The sequence below is a fragment of the Syngnathoides biaculeatus genome, chromosome 23 (genome assembly GCF_019802595.1).
Source record: "Syngnathoides biaculeatus isolate LvHL_M chromosome 23, ASM1980259v1, whole genome shotgun sequence".
NCBI classification, from domain to species: domain Eukaryota; kingdom Metazoa; phylum Chordata; class Actinopteri; order Syngnathiformes; family Syngnathidae; genus Syngnathoides; species Syngnathoides biaculeatus.
The window spans coordinates 4,556,280-4,575,470 of record NC_084662.1 but is presented as its reverse complement, the minus strand read 5'-3'; positions in this window follow the sequence as shown (position 1 = coordinate 4,575,470).

The following is a 19,191-nucleotide window of genomic DNA, read 5'->3' as shown; positions in this document are numbered from 1 at the left end:
GCAGTGGAAGTGTAGAGCAACACACTCACAGACACATTTTCAAGGTATAGATTTACATTATTGTTTGTTTTATTATTTCACACTTGATGGGTGGGCAGACACTCAAGTGGAATGTCCACCAGAGGCAAGTGGACATTTTGGAAAATTTGCTGAACTGAAATAAAGTCGGTGACACATTGAAGCAGCTGTAGAGCTTTGCCCTCGCAGTTCTGTGGACCGAGGTTTGCATGTTCTCCCCGTGCCTGTGAGGGTTTTCTATGGGCACTCATTGGAACCCTTCCTCCCACATCCAAAAACATGCATTAATTATGAGACTCTGAATTGCCCCTTGGTGTGATTGTGAGGGTGACTGTTGTCTGTCTCTATGTGCCCTGCAAATTGGATGGCAACCAGTTCAGGGTGTACCCTCCTGCCCGATGATAACTGGGATTGGCTCCAGCACTTTCACAACCCTCATGAGGATAAGCAGATCAGAAAATGGATGGATGCATGGAATAAGGTAGACTGGAACAAAAGAGGTAAAATGCTTTACTAACCACGTTTATAACAGTGACAACCACATTGAGCACGTCAACATATTCTGTTTGGCAATAAGCCAAATAATGACCTTGTTTCAAGTAAAACAGAGCTCCTGAAAAATATTTATTAATACTAGAATGAACAAGAATGTAGTAAAACTGGAGAACTAAATCAAGCAAGAGCTCGAATTAGCAAGGATCTGATTGGCTCTCAGAGAATATAATTTGGCAAATGGCATAAAATCAACAAAACAGTGGCGATAAAAAAAAATCATAAAGTCACATTTCACACTTCACTGTCAGAGGAGTGTGTTTGTATTCAACAGACACCATTTGGAATGTGTGAATATCAATAATGTTGCAGTAACACCATATGACACCCCCTTGGTTGCTTTCACCATTCACTTACACTGCGATTAGGATGCGAGCCCCTTTGCATGTTTGTTGGAGTTTGCCCTTTGTGTTTCTATTCAGCGGGATTTGCAGTTTGCTCCCAGCGTGTATGTCCGGGGTTGGAGGAACACCTTCAGGTTAGCTTTAAACCAGCGCCACATGGATCTGCTGAATAAATATTAACAACCTCAGCATGACAAGCATATATGGGTACACACACATATTTAAAGGAATAGTCCGCTGAACAATGAAAAGCCTTTATCCGATAGGTCATGTCATACGTACTGTAGCTTGAAAATTTTAGGTTAATTCGATATCATTTAATGGTGTTTTTATCGGCAATTACGAATTTTTATGGGGGCCCCTATTTTGGCAAGCCATATGACCTACTTGGGTGGATGTGATGTATTCTGTGCGTAAACAAAGAAATCATGGCCGATTTATCAACTTAACACATGCAGTACCGCCACCATTAGACACGTGAAAATGCCCTACTGTATCGCAAAATGTTGCCATAATTTGCATAGAAATAATCCGGGGAAGGCTCAGTGTCATATTCTGCCCAGGAAGAAAAAGAAACATTTAAGGACTCAGTGGCTAGCGAAATGTGGTCGCCCTGAGCCATATTACATATGTACAGGTGTATTTGCATATTTTTTTAAGACCAACACTTTTAGAGTACAAACAGTCTCTGAATTCTTTTAAATAACATTGTTATGATGTTGCTAACAAATGATGAAGAATGTACTTCTTACCGTTAATGCGACTTCTTGTGCTTTCATACATCATGCAGGCGTTGAGACTTCCATCCATTCATCGTGACAAGTAATTCAATTTGATTTACCGTCATGATGGTACGATGGTGAGCAGCTCTTGCTGACAAAGGCATGTCTTTTATTCGTTTAATTATCTTGTCTTTATGCGAAGTTGGCAAAATGTTGATTGGCAATGTCAAGTACAAATGCTTAGGCATACTCCCCATCTGATCACAGCAGAAGCCTCCATCTCCACAAAGGCTGTCCATTTTTGTTGAAAATTTCAGTACTCGTCATGTTTTTTTCTTTGAGCGACCTTTGTCAAAAGTTTCCATAATTATCGTTCCACACAATCGGTGTTCGACCGTTCTGTGCCTGTGGTTAATTAGAGAGTCAGACTCCATGTCATTCCCCTCTGAAAATCCATCCAAATATTCATCAGTATTTACAGCCATGGGTTCAAATCTGTATGGACGTATTCCTCCATCTTCCTGAGTAACCGATGCTGCTATTTCTTCAGCAGATGAGGATAAATCCGAGAAATCAGTGCAGTCCATGATTGCATTTGCACAGCGGAAGGCGCACAGGAGACGTCACTTCCTGCTTTTTAAGTCTTGTGACTAACCAAAATGGCGGCGCCCATGAAAATTTGTAATAGCCTCAAATTTTCAAGGTACAGGACATCTGACATGACCTACCAGATTAAGACTTTTCATTGTTCAGCGAACTCTTCCTTTAAAATCATAGTCAAAATATATTTAAAACAAAAATGTATAAAATGAACTTTTAACAGCTAAGAGGAAAGTTTTGATGCCTTATATTTGCCCCCTTCTCAAACAAATGTAAATGTCAAAGATCACCCAATAAAACATAAAATCCAGTTTTCAAATGGTGATTTCACTTATGAAAGAAAAAGCTATTCTACATATAGATATAGATATAAAGATATTATACTAAGATATCCGGCCTTGTGTAGAAAGTAATTGTCCCCATTTGTGAACAGTGAACAGTGATTCGCAGGAGTGGCTGGTCTATAAAAATTACCTAAAGACTCATCCAGGAGTCACAAAAGAACCCAGGACAACATCTAAGGAAATGCAGGCCTCCCCCTTGCCTCATTTAATGTCAGTGTTTATGACTCAACAAGAAGAAAAAGACCTGGTGAAAATAGCATCTATGACAGATTTCAAAGTGAAAACTAGGAGGGGGGGGACCTCTGGATTATTTCCAAGACTTTTGGGAAAGTATTCTATGGACTGACAACATGAAATCTGATCTTTTTGGAAGCGGTGTGTTGTGTTACATGTGGTGTGTTGGATATGATTTTAGATCAATACAAAAGTCCGTTATTCATCTGACTCCAAATTGTGACCTTACCCGACCCCCCCTCATCCAACAATTTGCGCGCTCGTTCTGCAAGAGAAAGGACCAGGAAGACGCCGTTTTCACACGCGAGTGGATTTATTCCTACAAAACTAGTACAAACACCTGGGTCTCGGGTCCCTCTCAATACAACCCTGTTCCCTCCAGCCGACGTACTCTACATCCGAGTTGCCCAGGACAATTTAAAAGTACAGTCTACTAATTCACTATTGGTTATGTGTCCTCTGCAGTTATCCTTAGCGCTCTCTCATTGGTCTTTCTTTGTCCGGAGGATCGTATGCCGACTCCTCCCGCCTGCGGTTGTTGATGGTTGTTGCTCCCAGCTCCCTCTAGGTCATGCGTTGTCCCACACCTGATTGTGGTCACCACCAACCGTCGAGAACATTCCGTTCTAGCACGCTATCTGCTGTAATCACTTTCTTGCCACATTCTCACACTGCAACTTTTCATCCACAGACTTTCACACATTAGGCAGTATTGCAAATACATCGCCTTGTTGATTAACTTTTATACATTTCCTTTAGGTGGAATATCATACCTACAGTCAAACATGGTGTTTTCAGTGTGACGGTCTGAGACTGCTTTTCTTCTTGAGGACCTGGACGACTTGCTCTGACTAATGCAACCATAAATTCTGATCTTTCTCAGAAAATCCTGAGGGAGAATGTTTGAGCATCGGTTTGTGACATCGTAGCTCAAGCGCGCTTGCCTTCTGTTGCAGAAAAATGATCCAGAAATAACATCCACTTATGAATGGCTTAAAAAAAAAAATGAAGGGCCAGTTGAATCTGATTGTAATAGTGTGGGATGACCTTAAAAAGGACGTTCATGCAGGAAAACACTAGTGTTGACTAACAATTCTGCAAGAAAGAGTGGGCCAGAATATCTCCACGAAGATGTGAAAGAGGGCAATGCCACAAAAAAAAAAGCTAGTGCCGAGGGTCATCAAAGCAGTTACTGTGTTTGGTTTACAGGGCAATTACATTTTCACACAGGGCCTGTATAAGTAGCTTTGAATAGTTTTATTTTACTGAATAATGATAAGGTGCCATGATCGATCGGCTGGAAAACCTTGGCCTCACATTTCTGCACTCCCCAATGTAAAAATTTGAATTTGAGAAGGGGCAAATACTTTTTCATGTCATTGTAGGTTAAATGAATGGATAATTGAATGAATAAAGCCATCCATCTCGTAATTTTCAGTACCGCTTATACACATTAGAGTCACGGGGAGAATAGAGGCGCTGTATACCCTAGACATTAGGCTAGGCATTAGGTTAACAAGTTTACACACTCCCATTCACACCAAAGGACAATTTACAGTCTTCACCCCTGAGGTGCAGTTTTGGTGAACGTGGGAGAAAATCGTTCAAGTTAATTTGTGCTCCTTATACTTCATGCATGAAGAACATGCATTTGTATAAGGTAGAGGTTCAAAGTTTCTGGATTACAAAGTGTGATCTTGCAATTACTGCTCAGATACAGCACTTGAAGTCACATTTTCTGTCTTCAAAGTACAATGTGATGATGAATGTGAAAAGTCTTTTCGTGCTGAGACAATTACCATTGTTTTACTTCCTTGATGACAAACGTGCCTTCAGCCTTCACACCTTTTGATGTATGTATCTTATGTTAATGTTTATTTCCAAAGTAGGAACATATAATTTCACATCCCGGTAACGATAATCCTTTATGTTCTTTCAAAGTGAAATTTAATTTACAATGATAATTGTTTTCACAATGCTAAGTAAATGTAGTTTAGAATTATACATCAAGGATTGTGAAAAAAATCCTGATGTGGGAAAATTGCACTACTCTCGCTTTCTGCCTGATGTACTGTCCCGCTTTAAATTTCTTCTAACGGCAATGTTATAAATCACCTAGACAGCTAAAATCTGGGATTCTTTTTTTTATGGCATTACCAACATGGGGTTTATAAAAAGCAATGCTCAATTAAATTGATATGCAAAAACAATCTGAAAAAGAGTAAAGTAACCGCATTACTCATCCAAAAGCACACAACTAATATACCATTTATAGAGGTCGAATTTCAAATAGTGAACAGAACGTAATGTTGTGATATTCCAGCACTAATGAGACTTTATATGTATCCCCTTGTTTATGGCTACCCCGCTTTATTGTGCCTCTCTTTGTACATGAGTAGACAAGGCTACAACTTCATTTACACCATATGTCTCTGTGAATATACTAGTGTGTATTTAGTGAGAATACAGTGTTCATTACAGAGAAGTGGCAAAGCCTAGTCCTTTACACATCTGCCTCCAGCGGCGATAAAAAAAAGTTGCATATAAATGCATTGATGGTAATTTTAAAAAACACATTAACATGAAGATAACCACATGTAAATTCATTTCTAATCCCTTTTTTCCTTCCTTGAGCACATGAATACAAATGCAGATGGCTTGCAACATGAAGCCCAGCTGGTAACAGGAACACAGAGGGACAGGAAACTGACTGCAAATTATTTTCATCAAGTGTGACACATACATTCGATATCTCATGGAGGGGGGAAAAAAGTGTTCAAGTATCAGCGTAGCCACACCATTGAAGATGCTAAATCATTTTCTGTATAGCTCTTCCTGCCCCGGTTGCAAAGACAGACAAAAAAAAAAAAAACGTTTACGTAGACGTGGGTGAGGCAAAATCTGGGCTGCAAGCAGTTGAAGAATTTGTGTGTGGACAATAAATAAGTGGTGCATGGACAGTATATTTCTTCCTTGCATTCACAGAATGATGAAAAACTATAGTCTTCAAATTATATTATTAGCTAAATGCATCTAAATTTAATTACCATGTATAAAAAAATGGAAAACACAATTAATTGAATTGTAATATATGTTGATTTATATGCACAAATTCACAAATATCAACTTAAATTCAACATACATATACAAATTTGAGTTAAAATGATGCTGTAAATATTGTTTTCTCATGATTTTTAAAGAAGTTTAGGACTATCTCTGTAGGGTAACAGCCACTGAAAACATGCTGGGTCTCACGCTACATTTTCACTTTAAACAGTTTCTAATGTCTATTTCTATAGAACATTTCTAAAGAATTTCTAAAGAAGTATAGAATTTTAGGACCCAAGTCCTCTAGAATTTCTATAGAAATCCTATGTTTCTGTTGAATTTCTATAGAAAATCACAGACAAAGTTCTATAGAACAAGTTTTTCTGTACATATTCTATAGAATTCTATACATTTCTACAGAATTTATATATAAAATTATTATCAGTGTTCTAATGCAAATTATCTTATCTAGACCCTTCAGAATCATGTTCATTGCTCGAATTACCGTGAAATCCATCGTCGTTCTCACATTGTTGTCGAAGGGTGCCATGAAGTGGAGCGCTACGTGTGACGTCACGTTCCTATTCGGCTGTTTCCGCCCCGTTTTTTCTTTTTCCTGCTGATCCAGCAATGTGCGATCATTTTTTGCTGATAATCGAAAAATAAAAATGATTCCTTCATAACGGATTTCAGATTCAAATTCACTATAAAAAAAAACTGTAAAATATTAGCAAAAAGGTGCATTAAGACCTTCTACACACTTTAACAAAGTTCCACCACTTGAAATAGGAGAGTTACTTATTTCGACTGACGATAACATTTTTTCATTGGTAGGTACTTATTAGTGTTTTTCAATATCACCCTTACAAGTAGCAACATAACAAGTTTCTCAGTGTTGTGGTTATAGAATCTTATTTTCAACATAAAAAAAGCTACTTTTGTGATAACATAGCGATAGTATGAAACCAGTCACCAGGGGCATGGCTGAAAAAAGGACAAAAGTCACAGGACCTTGAGAATTTGGAGGGGGCCCTCGCTGCCAGACAGTGGGCCCCAAACCCTTCAGTCCCCCAATTGTAAATTCAGCAGCAAAGTCCAGGGCATCTGTGGCCACTTTTAAATGGGTCGCAGAAGACTCAAAATGTGGCAAATATTTTTTCTCAAGAAAGTGATACATTACCCTGTGAATGTTAACAGAGCGTCACAGCTTCTGGCAAACAAATTACATTACGATAATTATTTTGCTTTAAATATGAATCATGCTTATGCGAAGTTAAGGTTGCGATTTGTAACTAGTTTTCTGATTAATTTGCACAGATTTTTCCAACCCTTCCTGGCACAAGAATAACTGCATTTTTAAAAATTGGATAAATTTTTATGTATTTATTAATTTCCCACTTCCATATACCCCAATTGGCATCTTTGAGTTTTTTGAGTTTTGAGCACTGGGAACCTGCAAACGTCACACAGAAAGGCTTTGCCAAGATTGAAACAGCTCAGCTTTACAGGTGAACATCTGAGCCACATTTGCCGCTGCTCAACTTCATGCTCGATGTTACAAGATCATTTGTAAGGGCATTAATCCAAGGTATCTAGGGCATTTCTAAAATAAAAAAATAAGACCTTCTTAAGATCAATGGAAATCTTGTTTCAAGCCAATTTAATTCTATAGGACCTTCCATTCTGTCTTCATAGGCATCTGCTGATATCACTGAAAAAACAACATTTTTTGAAATCACACAGAGCTGCACCCACCAAGATATCATTCAGATCTTAGATAAATGGCCTTCCTCTTTGTCAGTGTCCTTTAGTTACAATGATGAAGTTTATCAAAGCAGAAGTTTTCTAATGCCGAATTCTCTTGGGTGATCACCCATTACATTGGTCAGCAAAACACTGTGTGTGTTTTGTGTTTGTGTGTGTTTACACGTGTGTGTTTTTATGTTCACGTACAATCCTTGATATGCTCATTTCAAGGTCAAATTATGCTCATGAATGGTTGATTTACTTAAACTGTGATTGTACATGGTGTACAATGCACAAATTGTTTCCGATCACAGGCACGGTTAATGCAAATAATGCTATTCCAGGGGATTGCTAAAATACTGCCTAAATGGGTTGGAAGATTTTGCTTTAATTTAAAATAGCTGCTGTGCCACAGAGAAGGAAAGTCTGCTCATTTCATTCTATAGATAAGGCAGTTCAGTAATTTGGAGGATTATAATACAATACCCCTGTCAAACTATTTTATCGCAACAGCAAAACCTCAGGCAGATTTCAATGTTTTCTGCATCCTCACGTAGTTCTGGGAAGATAAATTGTCCAATTTTAATTTCCTACTAGTGGGGCAGTCAAAGGCCTGTCAAAGACAGATTTGGTGTTCATTTGACTGATTTCACAAGAGCAGAACATTGTGTTAATATGTTATCTAACTTGAATCAGAACTTTTTCCCCGGTTATGTTTGTGTAGAATATAAGAGCAATAAAACAGAAATATGATATTTTTGTGATCCACCAATTTAAAGAGGTCCAAAAAATGAAATGTATGCTCATTTTTAGTCCAGAAATTCCATCAGTGTCCAAGAAACGGATGATGAATCCATGCGCAGGAGGGGGTGTTTTGTCACTCATGAATCATGCCTCGAACATATCGTTCTTTCTGTTCTGTCATCTCTTTCTTATCGTGTTGTAATGTGTCACACTTTTAGTCTGCATTTGAAAGGGGGAAATATTTTTGGGTTTGTGAAGTTAAAATAAGAAGAAAGTAGGTGTTGCATTGATTTCTCATCTTCCAATGCCAAGTATAATATGAGAACATAATGTTTGCAGCAAGACCTGACATAAATGAAAAAGTTTTATTATATTATACTGTACTGGCCAATTTGCATTGCTTCCCAGTCCACTTAAGATGTGATTTTAAGGGTTTGTTTCTTATTTATAAAATATTTCATGGCTTAGCACCCTCCTATATTGCTGAATTAGTGGGACATCATGTTTTGTCTCAAAACCTCGTTCACAACTCGCTGCCATTTTCATGACGCCAAGAGCCAAACAAGCCAAAGCAATCTGGAGGATGGTCCCAAGCCCGGATAAATGCACAGGGTTGGGTCAGAAAGGGCATCCATCTTAAAACTTTGCGAAACAAATATGAGCATTCATCTAAAGAATACCAGACCGGATCGGTCGTAGCCTGGGTTAACAATGCCCTGATACCCTGATAACGTTAACCTGCAGGTCATAGGTGCAAATTCAGCTACTGTGGGTCAAAAACAAAGAAGACAAGGAAAGTGGATTCGTCTGCAGAAGAAGAACAATGCACTGAGCCAACAACTGAGTGTAGGTACTTTGAATGTTGAGACTATGACAGGAAAAGCTCAGGAATTGATTGACATGATGATAAGGAGAAAGGTTGATACATTGTGCATCCAAGAGAGCAGGTGGAAAGGACGCAAGGCTAGAGGTTTAGGAGCAGGGTTTATATTGTTTTATCATGGTGTCGATGGGAAGAGAAATGGAGTAGGCATTATTTTAAAGGAAGAGCTGGCTAAGAATGTTTTGGAGGTGAAAAGAGTGTCAGATCAAGTGATGAGGCTGAAATTTGAAATTGAGGGTGTTATTTATCATGTGATAAACTGCTATGCCCCACAAGTAGGTTGTGACCTAGAGTTGAAAGAGAAATTTTGGAAGGAACCAGATGGAGTAGTTCTGAGCATCCCAGACACAGAGAGAGTTGTGAAGGAAACAGGGGCAATGAAGAAGTGATGGGTGAGTACGGCATCCAGGAAAATAACTTTGAGGGACAGATGGTGGTGGACAAAAAGGATGGAAATGGCAGTAGTGAACACTTTTTTCCAGCAAGGGAAGGAACATAGCATGACCTACAAGAGCGAAGATAGAAGCACACAAGTGGATTATGTTTTGTGCAGACGATGTAATTTGAAGGAGGTTATTGACTGTCAGGTATTGGTAGGGGAGAGCGTAGCTCGACATTATAAGATGTCGGTGTGTAGAATGACTCTGGTGGTGGGTAGGAAGATTAAGAAGACAAAGGTAGAGCTGATAACCATATGGGTAAGAAAGAATGTTGCGTGGCCTTTTGGAAAGAGACAGGCTCTTGATGGGCAGGAGGAGCTCCCGGAAGACTGGACTACTACAGCCAAGGTGATCTGAGAGACAGGCAGGAGAATACTTCGTGTGTCTTCTGGTAGAAAAGGGGAGAAGAAGACTTGGTGGCCCAACCCCAAAATACACCAAGTAATACAAGGAAAGAGATCAGTAAAGAAGAAGTGGGACACTGAGAGGAGAGGCGAAAGGAATACATTGAGATGCGACGTAGGGCAAAGGTAGAGTTGGCGAATCCTAAATAAGAGGCATATGACGACATGTACACCAGGTTAGACACGAAAGAAGGAGAAAAGGATCTCTCCAGTTTGGCCTGGCAGAGGGTAAGTGTGATTAAGGAGAGGTGATTAGAGATGGAAATGTGTTGACTGGTGCTAGTAGTGTGCTGAATAGGTGGAAAGAATACTTTGAGAAGTTGATGAATGAAGAAAATGAGAAAGAAGGAAGAGGAGAAGAAGCAAGTGTGAAGGACCAGTAAGTGGCAATTATGAGAAATGGGGAAGCTTGAAAGGTACTACAAACTATGAAAAATGGAAAGGCAGTTGGTCCTGATGACATACTGGTGGAGGTATGGAAGCTCATTCCCATTTTTTTAGAACAAAGGTGATTTGCAGAACTGTGGGAACTATAGAGGAATAAAGTCAATGAGCCACATAATGAAGTTATGGGAAAGAGTAGTGGATGGTAGACTCGGGTCAGATCTGTGAGCAACAGTATGGTTTCATGCCTAGAAAAAGTACCACAGATGCATTATTTGCCTTGAGGATGCAACAGTACAGAAAAGGTCAGAAGGAGCTACATCGTTTCTTTGTGGATCTAGAGAAAGCCTATGACAGAGTACCAAGAGAGGAACTGTGGTACTGCATGCAGAAGTCTGGTGTGGCGGAGAAATATGTTAGAATAGTACAGAACATGTATGAGGGCAGCAGAACAGCGGTGAGATATGGCATACGTGTGATGAAAGAATTTAAGGTCGAGGTGGGACTGCAGCTCTGAGCCCCTTCCTGTTTGCTGGATAGGCTGACAGATGAGGTTAGACAGGAACCCCCTTGATGATGATGTTTGCAGATGATATTGTGATATCCAGTGAAAGCAGGGAGCAGGTGGAGGAACAATTAAAAGATGGAGACATGCACTGGAAAGGAGAGAAATGAAGATTAGCCGAAGTAAATCAGAATATATCTGTGTGAATGAGAGGGGTGGAGTGGGAAGTGTGAGGCTACTGGGAGAAGACCAAGCAAAAGAAGAGATAGCAAGGCTGGATGAATTCAAATTCTTGGGGTCAACAATCCAGAGCAATGGTGAGTGTGGTAAAGAAGTGAACAGACGGGTCCAAGGAGGTTGGAACAGCTGGCGGAAGGTCTCTGGTGTGTTATGTGACAGAAGAGTCTCTGTTAGGAAGAAGGGGAAAGTTTATAAAACAGTGGTGAGGCCAGCCATGATATACGGATTGGAGACGGTGGCACTGAAGAAACAACAGGAAGCAGAACTGGAGGTGGCAGAAATGAAGATGCTGAGGTTCTCGCTTGGTGTGAACAGGTTGGATAGGATTACAAATGAGCTCATTAGTGGGACAGCCAAAGTTGGATGTTTTGGAGACAAGGTTCGAGAGAGCAGACTTCCATGGTTTGGACATATCTAAAGGCGAGAAAGTGAGTATATTGGTAGAAGGGTAGAAGGTAGCTGCCAGGCAAAAAAGCGAGAGTAAGACCAAAGAAAAGGTTGATGGATGTCGTGACAGAAGACATGAGGACAGCGGGTGTTTGAGAGGAAGATGCACAAGATAGGCTTAGATGGAAAAAGATGACGTGCTGTGGGGACCCCAAACAGGACAAACCGAAACGAAAAGAAGAAAACAAAGGCTACTGGACCAAATATTAACATTGGTTTTTTTTCGGTGTTCAAATACGTTTTTACAGCTTTATCACACAAATAAATCATTCAAAAATCATACATTGCGATTTCTGGATTTTTCTTTTTAGATTATCTCTCTCACAGTGGACATGCACCTTCAATGAAAATGTCAGACCCCGCAATGTTTTGTAAGTGGAGAACTTGCAATATAGCAGGGTGTTCAAATACTAATTTTCTTCACTGTCTGTGTGTGTGTGTACATGTGTGTGTGTATATATATATATCGTATACAATAAGCACAGACACAGATGTTTTTGTTTTATGAGCCTGAGAGCCCCCTTTTCTCAGTTAGAACCCTGACACACTTGTGCGCATGCTCTTACCTGTTACAGAATTACTATCAATGCGGAAAAATGAAATAAAATAGATGCCAATATCCCATACATAATACTCCTCAAATTCACATGTTGAACATGTGTGTTGTTTTTCTTTGACACTGTCCTCGACAGAAATAATGGAGTCAACAGTCAGGATCTATTCAAATGATTGGGGTGGTACGAGGCAGAAAGCGTACAAAACTGCTTCAGTTGTGGTCTCATGACATTTAAACAACACTCCTGAGGAAAGAATGACTCTATAAAATATCACTGGTTATATAAAGGATTTTCCAGATGGGACTAATTGTACGAAAAGGTCAAGCTTGTATTTTTTTGGTTATTTTTTAGTGTTGTGCAAGACATAGCTATTTATTTCCTCAAAGCTAACATGTAAGACATTGGTTTGTTTCAAGAAATTAAAGGAACAATAGAAGAAAACAAGCATCATATACAGTAAGTGGCAAAATTCATCATGGTGGGATGATATGTACATTTACTGGATAGCAGACCTGGGTCACTGGGGATTTTGTAATTATTACTTTAGTGAGACCAAGAAATCAATTGTGAAAATCTTGAGTAGGTAAATCTTGAGGTTTCCTTTGCCCAGAGGTGGGTTTCCGAGGCCCCCATCTGGAGTCAGGCCTTGAGGTGGGGTTCAAAGATAAGTGCACAGCCCGAAAGTGTAACATGTGTCCTTCATATCATGGCCTCACCACTTGTGGAAGGGGCCATAGCGGTCAGGTGCAGTGGTGGGTGGTGACTGAAGGCAGGGACCTTGGGGATCTGATACCCGGCTACAGAAGCTGGTTCTAGGGATGTAGAATATCACCTCTCTGGCAGGGAAGGAGCTTGAGCTAGTGATTGGTTGAGAATTTCCGAATAGAGAAAGTCTGATTCACCTCCACACACCGCTTGGGCTCTGGAACCAGTCCTCTTGACAGGGTTTGGACTCTCTTCCATACTGGAGTGAGTGAAAGGATCCACACAGCTGTGGATGTACTTGTTGCTCCCTGGCTTGGCACCTGTATGTTGGGTTTCACCCCAGTGGTTGAGAGGTCAGCCTCCGTCTGCCTTTGGTTAGGGGTATGAGTCCTGACTGTTGTTTGTGCCTATGCACCAACCAGCAGTTGAGACTACCCATCCTTTTTGGAGTCGTTAGAGGGGGTACGAGAGAGCAATCCTACTGGGAACTCCATCATTCTGCTCGGGGACTTCAATGATCATGTGCGCATTCACAGTGAAACCTGGAAGGGGATGTTTAGAAGGAACACAATCAGAACCTGAGTGGTGTTAGGTTATTGGACTTCAGTGCTCATCATGGATTGTCCACAACAAAAACCACGTTCAAGCATAAAGGTATCCACACTTGAAAGGCATGTCCATTGGGAAGTCGAATGCCAGATTAAAGAGGAGCTGTGTGGTTTTCGTCCTGGTTGTGGAACAGTGGACCATCTCAACACCTTCGGCAGGGTTCTCAAGGGTGGATGGGAGTTTGCCACCCAGTCTACATGTGTTTTGTGGACTTGGAAAGGGCGTTCGCCCATGTCCCTCAGGGAGTGCTGTGAGAGGTGCTTTGGGAATATGGGGTACCGTACCTCTTGATACAGACTGTTCGGCCCCTGTACGACTATTGTCAGAGTTTGCTCCGCAATGCCGGCAGTGAGTCGGACTCGTTTCCAATGATAGGCTGTTACCGATTCTTTTCATAATTTTTATGGACATAATTTCTAAGCACAGGCGAGGCATTGGAAGAGGGGCCGGATTTGGTGGTCTCAGTATTGCATCATTGCTTTTTACAGATGATGTGGTTCTCTTGGCCTCATCAAGCCGTGGTTTTCGACTCTTACTGAACCGATTCGCAGCCGAGTGTGATGCACCTGGGATGAGACTCAGCACCGCCAAATCTGAGACCATGGCCCTCAGTTGGAAAAAGGTGGTGTGCCCTCCTCAGGTTGTAGATGAGATTAATCCCCAAGTGGAGAACCCAAATCTGAAATTGTGTGTGGGCATTCAGCAGGTTTATCCATCCACACAGCCATTTTCTTGGTCGTTTATTCCTCACAAGGGGCGCGGGAATGCTGGAGCCTATCACAGCTGTCAACGGGCAGGAGGCAGGGTACACCCTGAATTGGTTGCCAGCCAATCACAGGGCACATGGAGACAGACAACAGCCACACTCACAATCATATCTAGAGGCAATTTAGAGTGTCCAATTAATGTTGCATGTTTTTGGGATGTGGTTGGAGAAAACCCACACAGGCACGGAGAGAACATGAAAACTCTACATAGGGAGGGGTGGGATTGAACCCTTTCCAGCTATTCCACCGTGCCGCTCAGTAGGTTTATTGTTTGAATAATTAATGTAATGGGACATACCTGGAGACAAAAACAGTCTCAGTTACATCTCCAATATTTTTGCTTGTTTGTGCTGCAGGTTGCTGCCATTAAAATATCCCTTTCCCACTGACTCTCAGTTACTGTCAAAATTGGAAGATGGGTTCAGTTAAAAGATTTGGAAAGAGGTGACTTTCAAATGCTGAACTACAAATATACACTGTATATGCCTACATGTATACGGAATGTGTACTGTATGTATATGAAATGTCCATTGTCATCACTGATATCATTCAAAAACTGCCTGTTTTTTTTTTTTTTTTGTGAGGTAGCACTCTCATTTCCATATGAGATGATCCAATTATTGCTCCTGGCATCTAAAGATGGCTTCATTCTTTTCAATTTCCCCAGGAGATTTAGATCAGCCAAGATGAGGTCTGGGAAAGAAGTTCAAGTAGTTACTGGACCCACATACCAACCATGTATTTGAGAATAAAAGGAGCATCTATTCAAAGGTAATTGAGCATCTTAGTTTTTGGCTAATGAACAAGAAAAATCTTTTGAGAAGGAATGAAGAGGAAGGGGAAGAAAAAGTTTTCATCGTGGAGGTTTTCAATCAAATCAGAAGTTAGCATTCATCAAGATGCAAAGAAAAAGCTTGTCAGAGTTTGCATAAGCGTCTGTCAGGTACTGTAGGTTGTTTTTTTTTTTTTTAAATAACAAATCAGTGTACATTCAATGATGGTTCTAATGAAGATGATTCTGGTCATGCCCATACAAGCTCAGACTAGTGTCAAGTGTGTGCTTTTGGTTTTATATACAAGTCAAATGCACATTATGCTTTGCATCATCGCTGTCAAGATTTTCCTGAACTAAAAATATTATTGAGCTGTTAACACCATATCACGGCATCGTCCATTTTTTTTTCAGTCAATGAAGTACCCCATACATGCCTACTCTATGCATTTGATGACATTTCCATTGTAGAATGAATGATGAAGCTTATAGTTTGTTTTGTAGTAGCTTGTCACGGCCAGAACACAGGGTTGGACCCAAATCTACAACTCAGGAGACATAGAGGTGAATCGGGAAACGTTCTTATTCAGTCTAGTGTCGGGGATCAAGCAGGCAGTCCACGGAAGCAGCAGTAACAAGGTTGTCAGGCTTGAGAGGCAGGTCAGTGGGCAGGCAGGGGTCGGTACATCGGAGATCAGGAACGGAGTCAATAGAGTGCGGGAACGAGGCATGAGGCAACAATCTTGCAAAGGCCAGACCGTATGAGGAGTCCTATTTGTATCCGTTGTAATTATGGAGAACAAGGCGCAGGTGTGTGGCTCACTGATTGCTGCTGGTGTGTGCCGTGTCGGGGACCGTCGCAGCCAGCACAAGGACTGGCAGGACCATGACAGTACCTTCCTCCCCCTTAACGGCCGGCCCCAGACGTCCCAGGCGCCTCAAGGTGGGAGGCGTGAAAGTCCCTGATAAGGTTGGGATCGACCACGAAACGGGGCGGGATCCATGAACGTTCCTCAGGACCGTAACCCTCCCCCGGCAGCAGGATGACAGACGCAAAGAGTAGACTAGGCCTCCATCAACCATGCGGGGGGTCAAACGGGGATCAGCTGGAGGGACCAACGGGGATGGCCGAGCCGCCTTGAGCAGGCTCACATGGAACGTCGGTTGGACACGCATAGTTCTGGGGAGCTTCGGAGAAATTGCAACCGGGTTAATCACCTTAGTGATGGGGAACGGACCAACAGACCTGGGAGCCAGCTTGCAAGACTGCATCCGGAGGGGGTGGCCTTTCATCGTCAGCTAGATGCGCTGGGCCACTTTATAGGTTGGTGCCTTCCTCCTTTTGCGGTCCGCCGCGGCTTTGTAGGTGCATCCCATTCACAGCAGCCTCCTCCTGGCCAGATTCCAGTTCCACTTGCAACGTTTTACTACAGCCAATGCAGATGATACCGGGGACTCAGCACCTACAGACAGGAAGAGGGAAGGGGGGTAGCCATGGACAGCTTGGAAGATATATTTATATTTATGTTTGAATTGTACAGGATATATATATTGAAAATAAAGAATATTTTTGAAATCCAAGCAAAATCTGGATTTCACTGCCATACCTGTCGATGCAAAAGGAAGAGAGTTGTGAGCGTATTCCACCCAGCAGAGATGCCGGCTTCAGGAGCAGTGGTTGTGAGAGGCAAGGCATCGAAGTCTTATCAATAAGAGAGCAGAACTCCCTCCAGAATCGGGAGATAAATTGAGGGCCCCTATCCAATACCACGTCGGTGGGGAAGCCATGGTAACGGAAAACTTTATCCAAGAGGAGCTCGGCGGTCTGTTTGGCAGAGGGAATCTTCAGCAGCAGAATGAAGTGGACCATTTTTGAGAAACTGTCCACCACTGAGAGGAAGACGGTTAGACCTTGCGAGCACAGGAGACCAGTCACAAAATCAAGGGATATATGGGACCCTGGGCGCTGGGGACTGGACAACGGGTGTGCAGTGAAGAAAATAAGTATTTGAACACCCTGCCATATTGCAAGTTCTCCCACTTAGAAATCATGGAGGGGTCTGAAATTTTCATCGTTAGCGCATGTCCACTGTGAGAGAGACGATCTAAAAGGAAAAATCCATAAATCTCAATCTATGATTTTTTTAATGATTTATTTGTGGGATACAGCTGCAAATAAGTATTTGAACACCTGAGAAAACCAATGTTAATATTAGGTACAGTAGCCTTTATTTGTAATTACAGAGGTCAAAGGTTTCATGTAGTTGTTCACCAGGTTTTCACAAACAGGAGGAGGGATTTTGGCCCACTCTTCCACACAGATCTTCTCGAGATCAAACAGGTTTCTGTGCTGTCGCTGAGAAACATGGAGTTTCAGCTCCCTCCAAGGATTTTCTACTGGGTTTATGTCTGGAGACAGGTTTGGCCACACCACAACCTTGATATGCTTCTTATAGAGTCACTCCTTGGTTTTCCTGGCTGTGTGCTTCGGGTCATTGTCATGTTGAAAGACCCAGCCAGGACCCATCTTCAATTCTCTGACTGAGGGAAAGAGTTTGTTCCCCAAAATTGGCCGGGTTAATCCTCTCCTTAATACAGTGCAGTCACCCTGTCCCATGTGCAGAAAAACACCCCCAAAGCATGATGCTACCACCCCCATGCGTCACAGTAGGGATGGTGTTCTTGGGATGGAACTCATCATTCGTCTTCCTCCAAACATGATTAGTGGAATTATGATCAAAAAGTTAAATTTTGGTCTCATCTGACCACAAAACTTTCTCCCATGACTCCTCTGTGTCATCCAAATAGGCATTGGCAAATTAACACAGGCCTTGACACGAGCTGATTTAAGCAGGGGAACCTTCCATGCCATGCATGATTTCAAACCATGACATCTTAGCATATTACCAAGAGTCACCTTGGAAATGGTGGTCCCAGCTCGTTTCAGGTCATTGACCAAGTACTGTTGTGTAGTCCTGGGCTGATTGGATTGAGACCCCATGAGGTGATATCTTGCATCGGGCTCCACTATGATTGAGATTGACCGTCATGTTTAGCTTCTTCCCAGTTCTAAGGATTGCTACAACAGTGGACCTATTTTCACCAAGCTGCTTGACAATTTCTCCATAGCCCTTTCCAGCCGCGTGGAGCTGTGCAATTTTGTCTCTGGTGTCTTTGGACAGCTCTGTGGTCTTGGCCATGTGACAAGTTTGAGTCTTACTGATTGTATGGGGTGGACAAGTGTCTTTATGCAGCTAACAACCTCATGTAGGTGCATCTGATTCAGGATAGTACATGGAGTGGAGGTGGACTTCTAAAGGCGGACTAACAGGTCTTTGATGGTAAGAATTCTAGCTCATAGGTGTTCAAATACTTATTTGCGGCATTATCACACAAATAAATCATTAAAAAATCATACATTGTGTTTTCTGGATTTTTCTTTTTAGATTATATCTCTCACATTGGACATGCACTTACGATTAAAATTTCAGACCTCTCCATGATTTCTAAGTGGGGGAACTTGCAATATAGCAGGGTGTTCAAACACTTATTTTTCTCACTGTATGTCATCAGGACCAACTGCCTTTCCATTTTTCATCCTCTTTAGTGACTTTCTAACTCCTCCCGTAGTAATCATTGCCACATCCTGGTTTGTCATACTTGCTCATTCTTCTCTTCCTTGTCTCATTTTCTTTATTCATCAACTTCTCAAAGCATTCTTTATTTCTTTAGCACACTACTGGCACCAGTTAACACATTTCCATCTGTATCCTTAATCACCCTTACCTGCTGCACATCCTTCCGATCTCTATCTCGGTGTCTAGCCATCTTTTAGAGATCCTTTTCTCCATCTTTTGTGTCAAACCTGGTGTACATGTCTTCATATGCCTCTTTTTTAGCGTTCGCCACCTCTACCTTTGCCCTAGGTTGCATCTCAATGTATTTCTTTCGCCTCTCCTCAGTCCTCTCAGTATCCCACTTCTTCTTTACTGATCTCTTTCCTTGTATTACATTGTGTATTTTGGGGTTCCACCACCAAGTCTTCTTCTCCCCTTTCCTACCAGAAGACACACCAAGTATTCCCCTGCCTGTCTCTCTGATCACCTTGGCTGTAGTAGTCCAGTCT